General features: G+C 49.2%; 1 protein-coding gene and 1 long non-coding RNA gene across 3 annotated transcripts in view; one reads left to right on the forward strand and one right to left on the reverse strand.

Annotated features, from left to right (window-relative positions):
* The first annotated feature begins 644 nt into the window (after positions 1 to 644).
* Positions 645 to 21,561, forward strand: part of LOC110259044 (USP6 N-terminal-like protein) — a 31,619-nt gene continuing 10,702 nt past the window's right edge. Inside the window, exons 1-7 of one of the 2 annotated variants that reach the window (XM_021082337.1) lie at positions 645 to 2,259; positions 11,133 to 11,295; positions 13,599 to 14,638; positions 15,672 to 15,800; positions 16,661 to 16,809; positions 17,749 to 17,898; positions 20,434 to 20,580. The gene's annotated coding sequence lies outside the window, so the exon portion shown is untranslated. Of the gene's footprint in view, positions 2,260 to 11,132; positions 11,296 to 12,635; positions 14,639 to 15,671; positions 15,801 to 16,660; positions 16,810 to 17,748; positions 17,899 to 20,433; positions 20,581 to 21,561 lie in introns of those variants that run through there. The other variant, XM_021082336.1, reaches the window with a different exon arrangement.
* LOC110259045 lies at positions 1,385 to 21,467 on the reverse strand. Its single transcript, XR_002341310.1, has 3 exons — positions 21,273 to 21,467; positions 19,602 to 19,736; positions 1,385 to 1,469 (listed from the first exon to the last, which is right to left on the reverse strand). It is a non-coding gene; the product is annotated as an uncharacterized LOC110259045 (long non-coding RNA).

Here is a 21,561-nt window from a genome sequence, read left to right on the forward strand (position 1 = left end):
AAGAAAACACAATTTACAGAATGGGAGAAAAATAGTTTCAAATGATACAACTGACAAGAGCTTAATCCCTAGAATATACAAGTAACTTATAAAATTCAACAGCAAAAAAGCCAACAGCTCAATTTAAAAATGGGCAAAATATCTGAATAGACATTTTCCAAGGAAGATGTACAAATGGCCAACAAGCACAGGAAAAAATGCACATAACTGATTATTATAGAAATGCAAATCAAAGCTACTATAAGGAGTTCCCGTCGTGGCGCAGTGGTTAACGAATCCAACTAGGAACCATGAGGTTGCGGGTTCGGTCCCTGCCCTTGCTCAGTGGGTTAACGGTCCGGCGTTGCCGTGAGCTGTGGTGTAGGTTGCAGACACGGCTTGGATCCCGCGTTGCTGTGGCTCTGGCGTATGCTGGTGGCTATAGCTCCGACTGGACCCCTAGCCTGGGAACCTCCATATGCTGCGGGAGCGTCCCAAGAAATAGCAAAAAAAAAAGACAAAAAAAAAAAAAAGCTACTATAAGATACTACCTCACACCAGTCAGAATGGTCATCATTAAGAAGTCCACAAATACCAAATGCTGGAGGGGGTGTGGAGAAAAGGGAACCCTCCTGCACTGTTGGTGGGAATGTAAGCTTGAACAACCACTATGGAGAACAGGATGGATGTACCTTAGAAATCTATACATAGAACTACCATATGACCCAGCAATCCCACTCTTGGGCATACATCCAGACGAAACTTTCCTTGAAAAAGACACATGCACCTGCCCTGAGATTGTCTAGTCAGCCATGTCCTCTTCAAATGGGGAGTTTGATTCTTCTCTCCCAGTTTGTCTGTTTTTCTTGCTTTTGGAAGCAGCTGGGTTTCTTGGGGCTGCTGTGCAGGGGGAGCAGACTTGCTGGGTCATGCCCACTCCAGGGAAAGGCTGGGGCCAGAGTTGGGACCTGCCAAACTTCCATCCAAAGGGAACACAGATGTGGCATCGTGTCACCTGCAACACAGGGCTGGTCCTTTTCTGCAGTGATCGTGGTGTGGCTGACTCCCCAGATGGGAAGAGATGGTGCCACTGTATGGGCACTACAGGACCAGATTACACAGCCGTGGCAGCCAGCAAGTGAGGGGCCTGGACTCAGTCCAGGAGCTGGTGGAGTTCAAGCTAGAGAGAGATACAGAGACAGAGAGACAGATGGACAGAGAGAGGCATGAACAGAAGATGTGGTGGCAGAGGAGGTCCTCTTTTGTGACTCTGTCCCTTTGCAGTGTGACCTGGGGTGGGACTTATACTGAGCAGCTATAACAGAGCTCTGGACACAGATCGAGTTCCCACTACTCACCCATCCCAGCTGGGTCTCAGCACTCCTGAGGCATCAGGTTTAGGACGCCTCCTGGGGCCACAGCAGGTGTCATCCAGTACCTGGTAGGGGCAAGTAGTGCAGTTCCTTTGATTTTCATTGGCACTTTCAACTCTGTAGGGATCAGAAAATCCGAAGTGGATGATGATCACACATGGCAGTGAAGTGGATGTATCTTTGTAGCATCCCCTCAGGACTCTCCAGCCTGGGCCAGTCTGGGAACAGTCAGAAGAGTGGAGCTTTGGCCAGCCTCCCAGTGCTGGTCATTGGCAGGGCAGAACATGCAGAGGGATGGAGAGCCTAGTGCCTCTGCAGGGACCGGGTAGGGTGGAAGGGGGCCAGGCACTCTGGTTGCCTGGCCCCACAGGCTTCGGGGACCTGCTTGTCACTGAAAAATCACGTGTCCTGAAGAGGCCCCAAGACTCCCCTCACTCTCTCCAGAATTTCATGGCATCTGGTGGCCTGGTGGGCATCACTTGGTGCACATCCATCTGGCCAAGACCGCAAATGGATTTCTGCCAACAACAAGGCTCCCACTGCATTCAGCGAGCTCAGTGAAAACTAGCAGCGAGGCCACATCCACTGGACCCCTGGGCAAAACACTCGAGCTTCAGGTGAGCAGGTGGTTCCCTGCCTCCACTATGGCTCATGGGGAGTTTTCATCCACCACCAGGCCCCCAAGTTGTGTGCTCATCTGCATGATCATGGACTCCAGGCTTTTTGGAAGGACCAGCTCCTGGGCCCTCTTCAGAACTGTTCTCCTGCCACTGACTCAGCCTATTCTGCATCCAGCCCCATGAGTTGATGACCCACTCATGGACCTGCAGTGTCCCTTGTCACCTGGTTCAACCACACTGAATCCACTCTTCTCCTGAAATCCACTTGAGCTGCATCCCACATGCCTGTTGGTGTAGTCACTCTAAGTATTTCTAATTCCCATTGTGAATCCTGCTCAGACCTGTGATCCACTGAGAAATGCATCTTTGCTTCCAAATCTGTGGGTTTTTAAACCATCAACAAGGAAGTATCGAGGGCACCACAGAGAAGTCACTGTGTTCTGGGTCTGAAATACCCAAGAGGGCCACTCCCCACTAAACTTGTATATTTTTGGCTATGCATGTGTTTTGTTTTGTATGTTTGTGTTTTTTGTCTTTTTAAGGCCACACCTGCATCATATTGAAGTTCCCAGGCTAAGAGTACAATTGGAGCTACAGCTGCCAGCTTATGGCACAGCCACGTCAATGCCAGATCTGAACCACATCTGCAACATATGCCATAGCTTGTGACAATGCAGGAATCTTTTTTTTTTTTAATTTTATTTTCCCACTGTACAGCAAGGGGGTCAGGTTATCCTTACATGTATACATTACAATTACAGTTTTTACCCCACCATTTCTTCTGTTGCAACATGAGTATCTAGACAAAGTTCTCAATGCTATTCAGCGGGATCTCCTTGTAAATCTATTCTAGGTTGTGACTGATAAGCCCAAGCTCCCGATCCCTCCCACTCCCTCCCCCTCCCATCAGGCAACCACAAGTCTCTTCTCCAAGTCCATGATTTTCTTTTCTGAGATGTTCATTTGTGCTGGATATTAGATTCCAGTTATAAGTGATATCATATGGTATTTGTCCTTGTCTTTCTGGCTCATTTCACTCAGTATGAGATTCTCTAGTTCCATCCATGTTGCCGCAAATGGCATGATGTCATCCTTTTTTATGGCTGAGTAGTATTCCATCGTGTATATATACCACCTCTTCCGAATCCAATCCTCTGTCGATGGACATTTGGATTGTTTCCATGTCCTGGCTATTGTGAATAGTGCTGCAATGAACATGCGGGTGCATGTGTCTCTTTTAAGTAGAGCTTTGTCCGGATAGATGCCCAAGAGTGGGATTGCAGGGTCATATGGAAGGTCTATGTATAGATTTCTAAGGTATCTCCAAACTGTTCTCCATAGTGGCTGTACCAGTTTCCATTCCCACCAACAGTGCAGGAGGGTTCCCTTTTCTCCACAGCCCCTCCAGCACTTGTTATTTGTGGATTTATTAATGATGGCCATTCTGACTGGTGTGAGGTGGTATCTCATGGTAGTTTTGACTTGCATTTCTCTTATAATCAGCGATGTTGAGCATTTTTTCATGTGTTTGTTGGCCATCTGTATATCGTCTTTGGAGAAATGTCTATTCAGGTCTTTTGCCCATTTTTCCATTGGGTTGTTGGTTTTTTTGCTGTTGAGTTGTATAAGTTGCTTATATATTCTAGAGATTAAGCCCTTGTCGGTTGCATCATTTGAAACTATTTTCTCCCATTCTGAAAGTTGTCTTTGTGTTTTCTTTTGGGTTTCCTTTGCTGTGCAAAAGCTTTTCAGTTTGATGAGGTCCCATGGGTTTATTTTTGCTCTAATTTCTATTGCTTTGGGAGACTGACCTGAGAAAATATTCATGATGTTGCTGTTAGAGAGTGTTTTGCCTATGTTTTCTTCTAGGAGTTTGATGGTGTCCTGTCGTATATTTAAGTCTTTCAGCCATTTGGAGTTTATTTTTGTGCATGGTGTGAGGGATTGGTCTAGTCTAATTGCTTTGCATGCAGCTGTCCAGGTTTCCCAGCAATGCTTGCTGAATAGACTTTCCTTTTCCCATTTTATGTTCTTGCCTCCCTTGTCAAAGATTAATTGACCATAGGTGTCAGGGTTAATTTCCGGATTCTCTATTCTGTTCCATTGGTCTGTCTGTCTGTTTTGATCCCAGTACCACACTGTTTTGATGACTGTGGCTTTGTACTATTTCTTGAAGTCTGGGAGAGTTATGCCTCCTGCTTGGTTTTTGTTTCTCAGGATTGCTTTGGTGATTCTGGGTCTTTTGTGGTTCCATATAAATGTTTGGATTGTTTGTTCTAGTTCTGTGAAAAATGTTATGGGTAATTTGATAGGGATTGCATTGAATCTGTAGATTGCTTTGGGTAGGATGGCCATTTTCACAATATTGATTTTTCCAATCCAGGAACATGGAATATCTTTTCATTTCTTTACATCTTCTTTGATTTCTTTGATTAAGGTTTTATAGTTCTCGGCATATAGGTCCTTTACCTCTTCGGTCAGGTGTATTCCGAGGTATTTGATTTTGTGTGGTACAATTTTAAAAGGTATCGTATTTTTGTATTCCTTTTCTAATGTTTCATTGCTTGTATACAGAAATGCAACTGACTTCTGAATGTTAGTCTTATATCCTGCCACTTTGCTGAATTTATTAATCAGTTCAAGGAGTTTTGGGGTTGAGTCCTTAGGGTTTTCTAGGTATAGAATCATGTCATCTGCATACAGTGACAGTTTGATCTCTTCTCTTCCTATATGGATGCCTTTGATTTCTTTTGTTTGTCTAATTGCTGTGGCTAAGGCTTCCAAAACGATGTTGAAGAGCAGTGGTGAGAGTGGGCATCCCTGTCTTGTTCCAGATTTGAGTGAGAAGGCTTTCAGTTTTTCCCCATTGAGGATTATATTTTCTGTGGGTTTTTCATAAATGGCTTTGATTATATTCAGGAATGTTCCCTCTATACCCACTTTGGCGAGGGTCTTAATCATGAATGGATGTTGAACTTTGTCAGATGCTTTTTCTGCATCTATTGAGATGATCATATGATTTTTGACTATTTTTTTGTTAATGTGGTGTATGATGTTGATTGATTTGCGTATGTTGAACCATCCTTGTGAACCTGGGATGAACCCTACCTGGTCATGGTGTATAATTTTTTTGATATGTTGTTGGATTCGATTGGCTAAGATTTTGTTGAGAATTTTTGCATCTATATTCATCAATGATATTGGGCGATAGTTTTCTTTTTTGGTGGTATCTCTGTCTGGTTTTGGAATGAGGGTGATGGTGGCCTCATAGAATGTCTTTGGGAGTATTCCTTCTTCTTCAACCTTTTGAAAGAGTTTAAGGAGGATGGGCACCAATTCCTCTTTATATGTTTGATAGAATTCACCTGTGAAGCCATCTGGTCCTGGACTTTTATTTGTAGGGAGTGATTTTATGACCTCTTCAATTTCATTTCTAGTGATCGGTCTGTTCAGTTGGTCTGTTTCTGCTTGATTCAGTTTTGGCAGGCTGTAAGATTCTAGAAAATTGTCCATTTCTTCCAGATTGTCAAACTTATTGCCATATAGTTGTTCATAGTATTCTCTTATGGTTTTTTGTATTTCTGCTGTATCCGTTGTGATTTCTCCTTTTTCATTTATAATTTTGGTGATTTGGGTTCTTTCTCTCCTCTTTTTAGTGAGTCTGGCCAGGGGTTTATCAATTTTGTTCACCTTTTCAAAGAACCAGCTCTTGGTTTTATTAATTTTCTCTATTGTTTTTTGAGTCTCTATTTTATTGATTTCTTCTTTGATCTTTATAATTTCCTTCCTTCTGCTGACTTTAGGACTTTTTTGTTCTTCTTTTTCTAATTCATTTAGGTGGAGGGTTAAGTTGTCAATTTGGGATCTTTCTTCTTTTTTGAGAAAGGCCTGTATTGCTATAAATTTCCCTCTGAGCACTGTTTTCGCAGCATCCCAGAGATTTTGAGAGGTTGTGTCTTCATTATCATTTGTTTCAAGGTAGTTTTTAATTTCCTTCTTGATTTCCTCATTGACCCATTGGTTTTTTAGTAGCATGTTGTTTAGTCTCCATGGAGTAGGTTTTTTCTCTTTGCTTTTCCCATGGTTGATTTCTAATTTCATGGCATTGTGGTCAGAGAAGATACTTGAGATAATTTCTATGCTCCTAAATTTATTAAGATTCGCTTTATGTCCCAATATGTGGTCGATTCTTGAGAATGTTCCATGAGCATTTGAGAAGAATGTGTATTCTGATTTTTTTGGATGTAGTGTCCTGAAGATATCAATGAAGTCTAACTTTTCTATTGTTTCCTTTAGGATCTCTGTTGCCTTATTGGTTTTCTGTCTAGAGGATCTGTCCATTGATGTGAGGGGGGTATTTAGGTCTCCTACTATGATTGTATTCTCATCAATATCTCCCTTTATGTCTGTTAATATTTGTTGTATGTATCTGGGTGCTCCTATGTTTGGGGCATATATGTTGATGATAGTAACATCCTCTCCTTGGATGGATCCCTTAATCGTTAAATAGTGTCCTTCTTTGTCTTTCTTTATGTCTTTTGTTTTAAAGTCTATTTTGTCTGATATGAGTGTTGCGACTCCTGCTTTTCTGTCATGTCTATTGGCGTGAAATATTTTCCCCCACGCTTTCACTTTCAATCTATATGTATCTTTTGTCCTAAGGTGAGTTTCTTGTAGGCAGCATATTGAAGGTTTTTGCCTTTTTATCCACTCAGCCATTCTGTGTCTTTTGATTGGGGCATTCAGTCCATTGACATTTAAGGTGATAATTGATAGATGATTATTTATTGCCATTTGATCCTCGTGTTCCAGTTGATTCTATGGTTCTCCATTCTTCTTTTTTTTTTTTTTTCCTTTTTTTTTTTGGTTGGATGGTCTCCTGTTATTATCTGCTTGAGTGTATTTTTTTTTCATTTTTTGCAAATGCAATATTTGGTTTTGGCTTGTGGTTGCCCTTTTTTTTAAGTATGCTAACCCCTTCCCATAATTGTGTGTTTTAGCCTGATGGTCCTGTAAGTTCAAACACTTCATTATTATATTAAAATTAAGAAGAGAGACATACATTCAAACAAAAAGGATTATTTACCTCCTAACATCCCTTGACCACATTTTATGGTTTTGATGACTCTTTTATTTTTTTCTTTTTAATTTTATTTTGTTTGAAGCATGTTCATGATTAAATCTGTATGCTGGCTTATTTGAGTGACTGCTCTCTGATTGCGGTTTCCTCAGTCCTAGTTCTTTTTCTTCTTCTTCTTCTTCTTTTTTTTCTTTTCTTTTTTCTTCCCTTTCCTTCCTTTCTTTTTGGTTTAGAGAAGCCCTTTCAATATTTCCTTTAACCTGGGTTTTGTGTTGCTGTATTCTTTAAGTTTTTGTTTGTTGGGAAAAATTTTTATTTCCCCTTCTATTTTAAATGATATTCTTGCTGGATAGAGTATTCTAGGTTGCATATTTTTTCCTTTGAGCACTTTAAATATCTCTTGCCATTCCCTCCTGGACTGTAGTGTTTCTGTAGAGAAATCAGCTGATATTCTTATGGGGGTTCCCTTGTAGGTAACATTCTGTTTTTCTTTTGCTGCCTTTAGGATCCTCTCTTTATCACCAACTTTTGCCATTTTTATTATGATGTGTCTTGGTGTGGGTCTGTTTGGGTTCAGTTTGTTTGGGGCCCTCTGTGCTTCTTGTATCTTGAATCCAGTATCCTTTAGATTTGGGAAGTTTCCAGCAATAATTTCTTCAAATATATTTTCCATTCCCTTATCTGTTTCTACTCCTTCTGGAATTCCTATTATGCGTAGATTGGCCCGCTTTATATTATCCCATAGGTCTCTTATATTGCTTTCCAGTTTTTTGATTCGGTTTTCTGTCTGCTGACTGGATTGAGTGATTTCCATTATTCTATCTTCCATATCACTGATTCGTTCTTCTGCATTATTCATTCTGGTTTTTACTGCCCCTAGTTCAGTTTGCATCTCTGCAAATGAATGTTCTAGTTTTTCTTGGCTCCTCCTTATATTTTCTAGCTCCTTTCTGAGGGTATCTGCATTACTGTTCATATCTTCTCTTAATTCCTTCAGTATTTTCACTATTTCTCTTTTGAATTCCAGGTCTGTCAGACTGCTGAGATCTGTTTCATTGTTGACTGTTTTAGGTGAGTTCTCCTGTTGGTTTCACTGGGGGTGGTTTCTCAGCTTCTTCATCTTGCTTGTTGTCTTCTTTCTCCTGAGGGAGTTGTACTCTCCGTTATCGGGTAGTGTTTGCCTTGTCACTGCCGTGGAATATTTCCTGAGGGCTGTCGTTGTTGGTCAATCTTTTTTGAGGCAGTGTGGCTTTTCTGGAGTGTTGATGGGGCTAACAGGGTTTCTTTGAAGCAAAGGAGGACTTCCTGAGGGCAGACAGGACTGGGAGGTCCACCCCACGATGGTAGCAGATTTCACTTGGTTCTCAGCACCCCCTGGGGTCTTGGGCGGGTAGCAGGGCCCTTGGAGACTCAAGAGGCTCCTCCCCAGGGCAGCCCGATTCAGAAAGACCGTCTGAGATCTTTTCCCGATTCGGCCAGGCTTGCTGCAGCTTTTCTGGGCTGCAGGGGGTCCTGCCTGGAGCTGGCAGTCCTATGCAGCTGGTCCACTAGGTCTCAGCACCCCTTGGGGTCTTGGGCGGGTAGCAGGGCCCTTGGAGACTCAAGAGGCTCCTCCCCAGGGCAGCCCGACTCAGAAAGACCGTCTGAGATCTTTTCCCGATTCGGCCAGGCTTGTTGCAGATTTTCTGGGCTGCAGGGGGTCCTGCCTGGAGCTGGCAGTCCTATGCAGCTGGTCCACTAGGTCTCAGCATTCCCTGGGGGCTTGGGCAGGTAGCAGGGCCCTTGGAGACTCAAGAGGCTCCTCCCCAGGGCAGCCCGATTCAGAAAAACCGTCTGAGATCTTTTCCAGATTCAGCCAGGCTTGTTGCAGCTTTTCTGGGCTGCAGGGGGTCCTGCCTGGAGCTGGCAGTCCTATGCAGCTGGTCCACTAGGTCTTAGCACCCCCTGGGGTCTTGGGCGGGTAGCAAGGCCCTTGGAGACCCAAGAGGCTCCTCCCCGGGGGAGCCCGTCTCAGAAAAACCGTCGGAGAATTAGGTCGATCTATTCACGGCCTGGCTAGGCTTGTTCTAGCTTTTCTGGGCTGCAGGCCTTTTCTAGGGGGCTGGTGGTGTTTGGTGCTGCTCTGTGGAAGTGTAGCCCCTCCAAAGGGCAAGCAGGCCTGCGCAGGGAGACCCCCTGCGGTAGTAATCTTCAGGCAATTGTTGAGGCCAGCCCTCCTGGATGGCAGGCAGCCCCAGGTTCGGCGAGAGCGTAGGGGGTGGCGGGGGTGGGGGGAGGGAATGCACTGGGAAGCACAGCTTTCTGCTAGCTAGCGGGCCTGTAAGCTTGCTGTGGCGTGGGGGGTATTCTATGGGAACCCACCCCATCTTCTCTCCGCTCCCCAGCACGGGCGCAGACCAGGCTCTTCTCCCAGGTTCCCTCTGAGGCGGCTTTCCACTTCCCCGCCCCTAGAGTATTGCTCCCTTCCTCTGCAACAGCTTTGTTTTCTAGTCTCCCAGGCAGTCTCTGCCCCGTCAAATGGTTTAGAGACCTCCCAAGCAGTTTCCGCTCTTCCCCGCCCCCCTAGCCCAGGGACTAATCTCTGGAGCCGAGTTCTCGGTGCCCAGCCCCCACCCAGGCGTCCCCCGGCCCCCTCTCGGGGACCAACCTTCAGAGGCGAGGTCTCGGTGCCCAGCCCCCACCCAGGTGACCCCCGGCCCTTTCCCGGGGACTAACCTCTGGAGCCGAGGATTCGGTGCCCAGCCCCCACCCAGGCGTCTCAATTTTTGGTGACTGTGCCCGTAGTTCAGATGGTCCGTTGGGTTCTTGATCCGTTTTTCCGTACTCCGACTTACTGCTACACTCTTCTCTGCATCTGGGGATTCCTCCGGTTCATTTGATCTTTCGCCCGGTAGGAGACTTTCCAGGGTGCGGGATCCCTTTCTCCTCCGCAGTTCCCTTTCGGGAGCGCCCCGTCCCGCTCGGATTCACCTTCTCTCACTCTCCTCTTTTCTCCCGTTCTGCCCAATAATGTCACGAACTTCTTGCTGTTATTGGAGTTTAGGTTCCTCTGCCAGCGATTGGTTGCTGTTCTGTGCGAGTCATTTCTTCTGTAGATGTGCTTTTTTTGTTGTGTTTGTGGGAGAGGGCGAGCGTGTCCCCCTACTCCTCTGCCATCTTGTCCTCTCCCTCCGCAATGCAGGAATCTTAACCCACTGAGCAGGGTCAGGGATCAAACCTGCTTCCTCATGGATATTATTCAGGGTCTTAACCTGCTGAGCTACAATGGGAAATACCTACACATGTGTTTCTGAAATGTGTTAGGTTTTGCTTTTGTTTGTTTGGCCATGTCTGCAGCATGCATAAATTTCTGGGCCAGGAGTCAAACCTATGCCACAGTAGCAACCCAAGCCCCTGCACTGACAACACAGAATCCTGAACCCCCCCCCAAAAAATGCCAGCCTTACCTGCATTTAGATAGAACTTTTTTTTTGTTGTTGTTTAAAATCACTACTTTCAAAGAGTAAGTGAGGCTGTTTTACAATTATTGTAGTGACTGCCGTACTGGGCTTTATTTTTAATGTCTTACTTTACATCGTTTGCACCTCATTTTTCTTTTTTTTTTTTTTTCTGTGATATAATCATGAAATCTATCCTTTTGACTTGCATGCACAGGACAGTGTTGTTAACCAGGAGCATCTCTAGAACTGATGCTTTCTGCCACACGTGTTTAAACTGATTTCATTCTGGGGCCTGTGCTCTGTGTCCAGGAGCTGTGCAGGGCACAGAGAACTAGAACAGAGGGCACCCAGCCCATGTGAACTTAGAAACAGTGGAAATCAGTAGAATATTTTAAAGTGGTTCATGGGTGCTGAGTGAAGAGAAAACTGGAGCAGGGGAGTGGGAGCAGGGCTCCCTGAGACATTATCCCAAGGAAGGTGGCGATGGTGGGTGTGATTGGTAGGGTATCCAGGCCTTTGTGGCTGCTGCTCTGGGGGCAGGATACAAGTTAAAGGGCAAGAGCCCAAAGCAGGAGGACTGGCTGAGCAGGATCAACCCATGGCCATGGTCAACCTCAGTTCTCCTCTATTTCCTTGACAGTGGGGGACCCCATCTGACACCCTTAGGGGAAGAGGCAGTGAGTTGATGCTCCAGGATCCCCAGCCACTCAAGCCTTGGGAGCTGGGCAACCACTCCTGCTGACCCATGCGGGACTGAACTTCCCTCATGTGGTCACCATATCCAAGCCCCGGCAGCCAGGAGGGTAGGTGATGGGAAGGGCTGTGGATTCCTGGCCTGCTGGACAGTACTGGACCAGTGCTGGACCAGTGTCCATACCCCTCTGTACCCTCAGCACATACCTAGGTGAGGGAGGGAGAATGGGCAGCAGCCATGCCTGCTCCACCCCATGCTGTGGGTGAAAGTGATGAGTTTCTTGTGTGCAGGGTGGGTCAGCTGGGCCCAGAGGAGGAGCCAGATGCCCACCCACACAGCACATTTGCATGGTCACATGCAGAAAGCATACATGTGCCACTGTCAGAGGCAGGGCTAAAGGGGACACCTGTACCAGGTGACTTTGCTGTAATCCAGGCCACCAGCCCTATGGACTGGCCTGGGTCCACCAGTGGCCTTAATCACTTTTTTTTTTTAACTTATTTTTTTTTAGGGCCTCGGGTGTGGCATGAGGAAGTTCCCAGGCTACGGACTGAATCACAGCTGCAGCTCCAAGTCTATGTCACAGCCAGAGCCAAGCCTGAAACCCACACAAAAACTTCTAGGAATGCTGGATCCTTAACTCACTGAGCAGAATTAGGGATCAAATCCACATCCTCATGGATACAAGACAGATTCATTTCCAATGAGCCACAATGGGAACTCCCAGGTTGCTATACTTTAGGAGGCTCTTGGTGTCAGTGAAGCTACAGAGGCCCCCACAAACCCACCCCTCCCTGTAGAAAGGTGACTATGCAGCCTGCAGACCCCACCCCAGGCCCAGACAGGAAATTCTCAAGCCCACCACCATCAATGTCCACTGCCTCCATGAACCTGCTTCTCCCTAAGTGGATGACACAGATGACCCCAGGGAAAATGTCATACCAGCTCTTTTGAGGCCTGCTTGGGCAGCTTTAAAAGTTCACCTGCAGAGTAACTAAGCAACAATAGCTAGAAAAACTGGAAAAAAAATGTTCAAGAGGGGAGGCCCTGGCAGCTAAGAAGATAAACCTAATACAAGACTAACATACATAGGAAAAGTCTTGCTAAGTCAGACAAAATCCTAGAGGCTGCTTATAAAAAGGGACAGGTTCAAAACACACAGAAGTCAAGTATGTGCATGGGGGCCCCTCAATGAAGTAAAGGAAAATTTGAAACTGAAAAGACATTTGCACTTCTAAAGTCATTTTTTTTTTTTTTTTTTTGTCTTTTGTCTTTTTGGTTGTTGTTGTTGTTATTGTTGCTATTTCTTGGGCCGCTCCCGCGGCATATGGAGGTTCCCAGGCTAGGGGTTGAATCGGAGCTGTAGCCACCGGCCTACGCCAGAGCCACAGCAAAGCGGGATCCGAGCCGCGTCTGCAACCTACACCACAGCTCACGGCAACGCCGGATCGTTAACCCACTGAGCAAGGGCAGGGACCGAACCCGCAACCTCATGGTTCCTAGTCGGATTCGTTAACCACTGCACCACGACGGGAACTCCTCTAAAGTCCTTATTGAGGAATTTCTACAGATAAACATATGGCAAACAGCTGGAAAATGATGTGACATATAAATCACAATACAAAGGGAGGAGAGAGAAAATATGCCTATTGACCTCACTACTAAGAAACATGCAGATGGAGCGCAAAAGCCCTGACAGCAGGCACTTAGCTCAACAGCTTTTAAGGTCAGAGCTGGGAGGAAAGGTTTGAGGGTCAGGAGGGCTGAGAGACTGAAGCTGGGGTCAGTGGAGCACCACAAATACCCTTATTTATAACCACAGGCAGAGGTGACTGACAGGACCTCCACGTGGGGGAGCAGCAAGGGCCTGGGGCTCCCCCTGGGCTCCTGGGTGTTTGGCAAATGGAAAGACCTGAGAGCTCCAAAATAAGGACCTTTAATAAAATCATGATAGATCCATAATACACATGTTACACAGCCACTGATACTGGCCCCAAGTTAATGATGGTCCCTAGCGTTGGTATAAGTGCAAAAGCTCTGCAGTGTCCTGGGGGCAGGAACAGAGCACGACTGTGATACACACCCTTCCAAGTGGTGCTGGACACCTGGGGAGGTGGGCCAAGGGACAGTGGGACAAGGCCAGGCCTCCGGGGGAGATCAGTTTGGTCACAGGACCCTCCCCCGAAGGCAAGAGCTTCCAGGTAAGGGGCTCAGGGCTGATGCCGACCAATGAGATGGGCCCTCATGGATGGAATGGCAGTGACATCATAATTCCAATGCTGCCTGGCACCCACTCTGCTTCGTGTCCGAAGGCAGTTGGGAGCTCTTGTGGTCTCTGACCTGCTCTGGAGCTTGCTTGTCTGTCCTGTTCTGACCCACCATCCCCCTCATCCACCTTGTCACTGTTTCTAGAGGAGAGGCGCACCTCCAACAGCGAGAGCTCAGAAAGGTGAGCAAGAGAGGCACCCTCATCCCTAATGGGCACCTTGGGCACAGAGGCCACTTGGCAGGTGACCCCCTTCCCCATGAGCTGTGGCTGAGCTGACACCAACACTGGAGCACAGAAGGTGAGCCGGGGGATGCAGCCCCTCAGGGAGCCGAGGGGTGCCAGCTGCAGCCACAGCGCCCAGGCTCATGAAGGAGGCCAAGGTCAGAGCTTAGATTTCTGGAGTGGGTAAGGGGGGTAGGTGAGAGGAAAATGAAGATGAGGATAAATGGAGGTGGGAGGATGGGGGCAGGAGGAGGTGGTGCAGGGGAGGAGGAAAGATGAACAGTGAAGGAACAGGGCAAAAAGGATGAGCAGGAAGAGGACCAGCATAGAAAGGGGGAGCAGGAGGACAGGAGGCCAAGACCAACCCAAGCCAGTTCCTTGAGAGTCATGTTGGGGTCCCTGTAGATATTTTACTTGAGTGGTCCCTTGGTTTGATGCTCAGATCTGGGGAACCTCAAGGTACTGATTGAGGCCTGTGTGGGAAATCACTGGCCTGATTCAAGACTAACCACAAGAGCTTACTCTTCACATCAGTACCCTCTTGACGCTACTAACAAGCAGTAGGAGAGGAGGAGTGAAGGAAGATCAGGGTTCAGGGACTGCTGGTTGTGAGGGTCCAGGTGCCCAGTTCCACTGCATCCCGGCCACCCTCCCCTGCGTGGAGAGACGACCCTCCCCCTAAGGAAAGTCAAATTTCAGGCCAACGGTTCAGGGCTGCTCCTGGCCAATGGGTGGGCTCCACTGTGGGTGGAATGGCAGTGACCCCAGAGTTCTGTCTGTTGCCTGGCACCCACTCTGCTTCCTGTGCCCAGGCAGTTGGAGGCCCTTGTGGTTGCTGACCTGCTCTGATGCTCGCTCACCTGCCCACCCTGCTCTGACCCACCTGAACCCCACACCTTCCTGGGTGACTTATTATCATTTTGAGAGGAGAGGCCCATATCCAACAGTGAGAGTCAGAAAGGTGAGCATGAGCTGCACCCTTGACCCTATCAACACCTCAAGGACAGAGAGATCACTGGTTGGTGTGTGGACCACTCAGGTCTGAGCCTGAGGTGACGGGGACCTCCAGCACCAAGCCCCTGAAAATGTAGCCCACTCAGGGCTCTGTGGGGTGTGGGCTGCTGCCAGAGAGCCTGAGTCCCTGTGAGGAGCCTGAGGTGAGAGCTCAGAACCCTGGCCCAGAAAAGGAAGGGGGGGGGGAGAAGGAAGGAGGAGAGATGATGCAGGAAGAGGAGGAGGAGGTGGAGGAAGGGAGGTCTAGCCAAGAAGAGATGAAAGTAGAAGGGTGGATACAGGAGGCTCAAGAGAAGAGGTGAATTAGGAGGAGTTAAAAAGGCAGGAGTGAGAGTAAGAAGAGTAAGGATGAAGGAAGTAGAGCAGAAAGATGGAGGAGGAGGAGAAGTAGATGGAGGAGGAGTAGATGGAGGAGGGGGAGAACTAAGCAGGACAAGACGGATGGATGGAAGTGATGGATAGAAGAGGAAGAAGGAGAGGTGGAGGACCAAGAGGAGGGGAAATAGGGCATCTATGCCAGCCTAGAGCAGGTGGTACTGCAATCTGGATGAGGTTGCTTCAGTGGTGTAGTGAGCCCCAGGTTTGATGCTTGGACTCTGGGAACCTCAGGGAGCTGTGTGAGGCCTGGGTGGAAAGTCTCTGGCCTGATTTAAGTCCATTGGCAAGGGGTTAGTGTCCACATCACTACTGTCCTGGAACTGCTAATAGGGAGGGGGAGAGGAGGAGTGAAGAAAGGTCATGGTTGGGGGACCAAGTGTTTCTGAGGGGCCGTGTGCCCGGGTTCATTGCCTGCCATACTACAGCTGGCCCAGTCACCTTCCACTGCCAGCTGACTGTCCTGTCCCTGGAGGAGATGACCTCCTTGGTTATAGATTCAGTGCTAACACTGACCTCTGACCTTGGTCCTATTTTGGGTGGATTAGCAGCAACCTCCCAAGTTCCACCCTCTGCATAGCACCCTCTCTGCTTTGTGTCCCCAGGCAGTTGGAGGCCCTTGTGGTCTCTGACCTGCTCTGACACTCGCCTGCCTTCCCTGATCTGACCCACCGACCTGAACCTGGGTCCATTTATACAGCAGAGACAAGCTCTAACAGCAAGAGGCCAGAAAGGTAAGAAAAACCTGCACTGCATACTGACTCTTGGGGACAGGGGCAAGCGGGTTGGTGACTCAGTCCTCCCTGGTCTCAGCCAAGATGATGCCAAACCCAGCCCTGACCATGAGCCAGCTGCGTGCAGTCCCTTGTGTCTCCAAGGGGTGAAGGCTGCTGCCCACAGTGCCTGATTCCATGTGAGGGGCCCAAGGTCAGAGTTCAGAAAACTGACTCCAGGTGGGGGCACGGTGGGAAGAATATTAGACAGGTTTCAGGAGGAGACGAAGTGGAGGAAAGAGGGAGGGGAAGGGGAGGAAAGAACAAAGGAGCAGGAGGAAAAGTGTAGCAGGAGGAGGACAAAGGAGCAGGAGGAGATGGATGGATGGAGGCGGAGCAGGGGGTCCAGGCCAGCCCGAGCCAGCTCTATGGGTTCCAGGAAGGGTCCCTGCAAAAGCCATGCCTGAATGAGCCCCTGGTTTGATGGTTGGACCTCAGGAACCTCAGGGAGCTGGGTGAGGATGAGGTGGGAAATCATTGACCTGATGCCAGTCCAACTGCAAGGGCTGTGTCCACATCCGTATCCACTTGGCACTTCTGACAAGCAGCGGGAGAGGAGGAGTTAAAGAAGATCAGGGTTGGAGGACCAGCTGGTCATGAGAGTCCAGGTGCCCATGACCAGTTCAGCCAGGCTCCACCTGCTCCTGGTCCCACTCCCCTGTGTGGAGAGAGGATCTCATACCAAAGGAAAGTCATTTTATAGGTCAAGAGTTCAATGCTGCTCTTGGCCAAGGGGATGGCCCATTTCCACTGTGGGTGGAAAGGCAGGGATCCCAGAGTTCTGCACCCTGCCTTATACCCACTCTGCTTCATGTCACCAGGCTACTGGACTCCCTCAGAGTTGCTGATCTGCTCTGACACTCACTCGCCTGCCCACCCTGCTCTGACCCACCTGATCCTCACACCCGCTTGGTTACCTTTTCACCATTTTGAGAGGAGAGGCCCAAGTCCAACAGTGAGAGTCAGAAAGGTGAGCTTGAACTTCTCCCTCACCCACTACCAACACCTCAAGGACAGAGGCCACTGGTGGGTGCCTGCACCACTCAGGTCTGGGGCTGAGGTGACAAGGACTGCCGGCACCAACCACTGAGCATGCAGCACCCCTCAGGGCCAGAATGCCCAAGTCCCTTTGAGGAGCCTGAGGTGACAGCTCAGACTCCTGGCCCAGAAGGGAAGAGGGGGAGGAGGAAGGAGGGGAGAGAATCCAAGTCCTGGAGGAGGAAGAGGGGAAGAATGGGGAGGAAGGAAGGTCTAGCTGGACCAGAATTGGATGGAGAAAGGAGGAAGGACGAGATGATTGAAGAGGAGTATAAAATACAGGAGGGTGAGGTAGTAAAAGACAGATGGTTGGGGAATAGCAGGAGGAAGGAAGCGGAGGAGAAGTGGGGAGATGGAGGTGGATGGAAGAGAATGCAGGTGAGATGGAGAGGGGAGTGAAAGAGAAGCAGGGTGTCCAGACCAGCCCAGGGTCTGCTGTATTGAGTTCCAAATGGTGTTTCTTAAAAGTTGTACCTGAGGGAGCACCTTGTTTGATGCTGTGACCCAGGGAACCTCAGGCAGCTGGGTGAGGCCTGGGTGGGAAATCTCTGTCCTGATTCAAATCCAAAGGCAAAAACTGAGGGTCCACATCACTATCCTCCCAGAAACCTCTAAGATGGAGGAGTGAAGGAAGGTCAGGGTTAGGAGACCAAGTGTTCCTGAGGGTTGATATGCCCAAGTCCATTGCCTGCCAGGCTACAGCTGCCCCAGTCACCTTCTCCTGACAGCCTTGTCCCTGGAGAGGATGACCTCCCTGGTTATGCGCTCAATGTTGACCCTGATCTCTGACATCAACTCCACTGTGGGGGGAATGACAGTGAACTCACAATTCTGCTTGCTGTCTGACAGCCACTCTGCTTTGTGTCCCCAGGCAGTTGGAGGCCCTCGTGGTCACTGACCTGCTCTGACGCCTGCTCATCTGTCTGCCCAACATTCTCTGGCCCACCTGATCCCCCACCCGACTGGATACCTTGTTACAATTTTGAAAGGAGAGGCCCACATCCAACAGTAAGTGAGAAAGGTGAGCTGGAGCTGCACCCTCACCCCATACCAACACCTCAAGAACAGGTCACTGGTGGGTACCTGGATGATTCAGGGCTGGGGAGGAGGTGATAAGAACCTCCAGCACCAAGCACAGAGCTTGCATCTCAGACACCTGGCCCAGAAAAGGAAGACATGGAGAAGAAGGAAGGGAAGCAGATGCAGGAGAGGAGAAGGATGGGAGGAAAGAAAGTCCAACTACACCAGAGTTGGATGTAGGATGAGGGAGGGAGGAGTGGTGAGTGAGGACGAGAAATGAAGACAGGAGTGAGAGAAAAAAGAAAAAAGATGGAAGGAGTGTTAGGCAACTGATGGAGGAGGAAGAGTTAAAAGCGGGGGAGGACTGAGCAGGAGGAGATGGATGGTGCAAGAAGTGGATGGAAGAGGATGAAGCAGAGATGGAAGAGGATGTGGAGGAGAAGCAGGGGGTCCAGGCCAGCCCTGAGAGTTGGTCTTGGGTTCCAAGTTGAGTTGCTAGAGAGTATACTTGATTTACATCCTAATTTAATGCTGCAAACTCGCTAACCATAGGGAGCTAGGGAAGGCCTGGGTGGGAAATTGCTGGTCTAATTCTAGTCCAATGGCAATGACTTAGGGTCCACCAGGGAACCCCAAGATGGAGGGGAGAGGAGGGGGGAGGAGGAGTGAAGAAAGAGCAGGGTTAGGGACCAGGTGTTCCTGAGTTTTCATGTGCCCGAGTCTATCACCTGTCAGGCTACACCTGTCTGTGGTCATCCTCCCCTGCTGGGTTACAGACCTGTCCCTGAAAAGGATGACCTCCTTCATTTTGGGCTCAGTACTGACCCTTACTTCTGACCTTAGCCCAATATTGTGAGGAATTAGAATGAACTTGCAGTTATGCCAGCTGCCTGGAACCCACTCTGCCTCATGTCCCCAGGCAGGTGGAGGCTCTTGTGGTCACTGACCTGCTCTGAAGCCTACACATCTTCTGGCCCTGATCAAACCCACCTGATCTCCACACCCACCTGCTTACCTTCTTATCATCTTGAGAGGAGAGGCCCACATCCAATAGGGAGCGTTAGAAAGGTGGGCTTGAGCTGCACCCTCATCCTCTACCAATATCTCAAGGGAAGAGGACTGTGGTGGGTGCCTGGAGCACGTGGATTTGAGGTCGATGTGACAAGGACCTCTAGCCCAATCCCTGAGCATGAAGCCCCTTCTGGGTTCCATGAACTACAGGCTGCTGCCAGAGGTGCCTGACACCCTGCAAGGAGCCCAAGGTTAGAGATCAGGCTCTTGTCCAGAAAAGGAAGTGAGGTAGAAGGATGGACAGGTGAGGCTGAAGGAGGTGCAGGAGGATGCAGGAGGAGGCGGAGGATGGGAAGGTCTAGCAAGAGGAGAGATGGATTCAGGAGAAAAGGTGGATGCAGCAGGATGGAGGGAGAAGGTGAATAAGAGGGAGATGTAGGGACAAGAGGGAGAGGAAGAGGAGACAACATGGAGGAGAGGTGGTGGATGCAAGGAAGATGGATCAGGAAAAGCATGAAGAGCAGGAGGAGGAAGAGGAATAGATAGAGGAGAGGGAGGAAAGGACTGAGGAGGAGGACATGGATGGATGGAAGAGGTTGAAGGAAAGATGGAGGAGGAGGGAGGGGAAGCAGGGGTCCAGGCCATCCCAGAGCAGGTGGTGGGGAGCTGTGTGGGGTCTCTTAAAGGGTGTACCTGAGTGAGCTCCTGGTTTGATGCTTGGACCTGGTGAAATCCAGCAGCGTGGTGCGGCCTGGGTGGCAAATTTCCAGCCTGAGTCAAGTCAAACTGCAAGGGCTTAGAGTCCACTTGAGTACTTTCTTGGAAACCCTAAGTGAGAGGGGAGAGGAGGAATGAATGAAGGTCAGAGTTGGGGTCCAAATGTTAGTGAAGACCTATTTGCCCAGGTCCCTCACCTGCCAGGTAACACCTGCTCCTGTCAACTTCTCCTGCCATGTTACAGCCCTGTCCCTGGAGAGGATAACCTCCTTGGTTATGTGCTTAATACTGACCCAGACATCTGACCTTTGTCCTAGATGGATGGATGGATGGAGCGGGGAGCAGGGGGTCCATGCCAGCCCAGAACCAGCTCTATTGGGATCTGGATGGGGTCCCTGCAATGCTTGTACCCTACTGAGACCCTGGGTTGATGCTAAGTCCCAGGGACCTCAGGAAGCTGGGTGAGGACAAGGTGGTATGAAATAGCTGGCCTGATTCAAATCCAATGGCAAGGGCTTAGGGTCCACATCAGAATCCTCCTGGCACTGCAATCAGGCAGGGGAGAGGAGGAGTGCAAGAAGTGTTGGTGGGCCAGCTGGTTGCAAGTTTCCAGCACAGCCAGTCTCCATCTCCCCCTGCTGATGCTCCCCTGTGTGGACAGAGGACCCTCCCAGAAAAGAAAGTCACTTTTCAGGTCAAGAAGTCAGTGATGCTCCTGGCCAGTGGGATGGGCACCATATTGGTTGGAATGGCAGAGACCCCAGAGTTGTATCTGGTGCTCTGAACCCATTCTGCTTTGTGTCCCCAGGCAGTTGGAGGCCCTTGTGGTCACTGACCTGCTCTGACGCTCACTCACCTGCCTGCCCTGCTCTGACCCACCTGATCCCCACACCCGCCTGGTTACCTCGTTACCATCTTGAGGAGAGGCCCACATCCAAAAGTGAAAATCAGAAAGGTGAGCAACTGCTGTGCCCTCAGCCCCTACTGACACTTCAAGTAAAGAAGCCCATGGTGGGTGCCTGGACCACTCTGGTCTGAGGTTGAGGTGACAAGGACACCCAGCACCAACCACCATATGCACAATCCCCTTAGGCCTCTGTGAAATGTGGGCTGCTGACAGAGGTGCCTCAGTCCCTGTCAGGAGCCTGAGGTCAGAGCTCAGAATCCTGGACCAGAAGTGGAAGAGGGGGAATAGGAGGGAGGGGAAAGGTTGTAGGAGGTGGAGGGGAGAGGATGCAGGCACAGGAGGAGAAGGAGGATGGGGAGGAAGGAAGGTCAAGTCAGAGGAGAGATGGATGTAGGAGAAAAGGTGGATGCAGGAGGATGGAGAAAGCAGGTGAGTGATGAGGAGCATTAAAGACAGGACTGTGGGGAAGAAAATAAAATTTTGATGCATGGGGAGGGGGATGATGGAGGAAATGTAGATGGAGAAGGGAGAGTGGGAGGACCATGCACGAGGAGATGGAGGAGTGGGAGGTGGATGGAAGAGAATGAAGGTGAGATGGAGAAGGGGCTGAAGTACACTTTCAGGTCCAGGCCAGCCAACAGCCTCATCTACTGGGATCCAGGTGGTGTCACTTAAAAGTGTACCCATGTGAGCCACTGGTTTGATGCTCAGACCCAGAGAAATCTGGGAGCTGCTTTTACCTGGGTGGTCCATCGCTGGCCTGAGTCATGTCAAACCCGGGAACTTAAGAGTCCACATCATTATGTTCCCTGAACTCCTAAGAGGAATAGAGAGAGGAAGAGTGAGGAAGGTGAGGGTTGGGGGACCAAGCTTTCCTGAGTTTCCAAATGCCTGCACCCATCACCTGACAGGTTAGAGCTTCCCCTGTCATCTTCCCCTGCCATCCTGTCCTGCTGGGTTACAGCCCTGCCCCTGGAGATAATGAGTCTCTAGATACAGGCTCAGCATGAACTGTGACCTCTGCCCTCA

The sequence above is a fragment of the Sus scrofa genome, unplaced genomic scaffold (assembly GCF_000003025.6).
Source record: "Sus scrofa isolate TJ Tabasco breed Duroc unplaced genomic scaffold, Sscrofa11.1 Contig690, whole genome shotgun sequence".
In the NCBI taxonomy this organism is placed as follows: Eukaryota; Metazoa; Chordata; class Mammalia; order Artiodactyla; family Suidae; genus Sus; species Sus scrofa.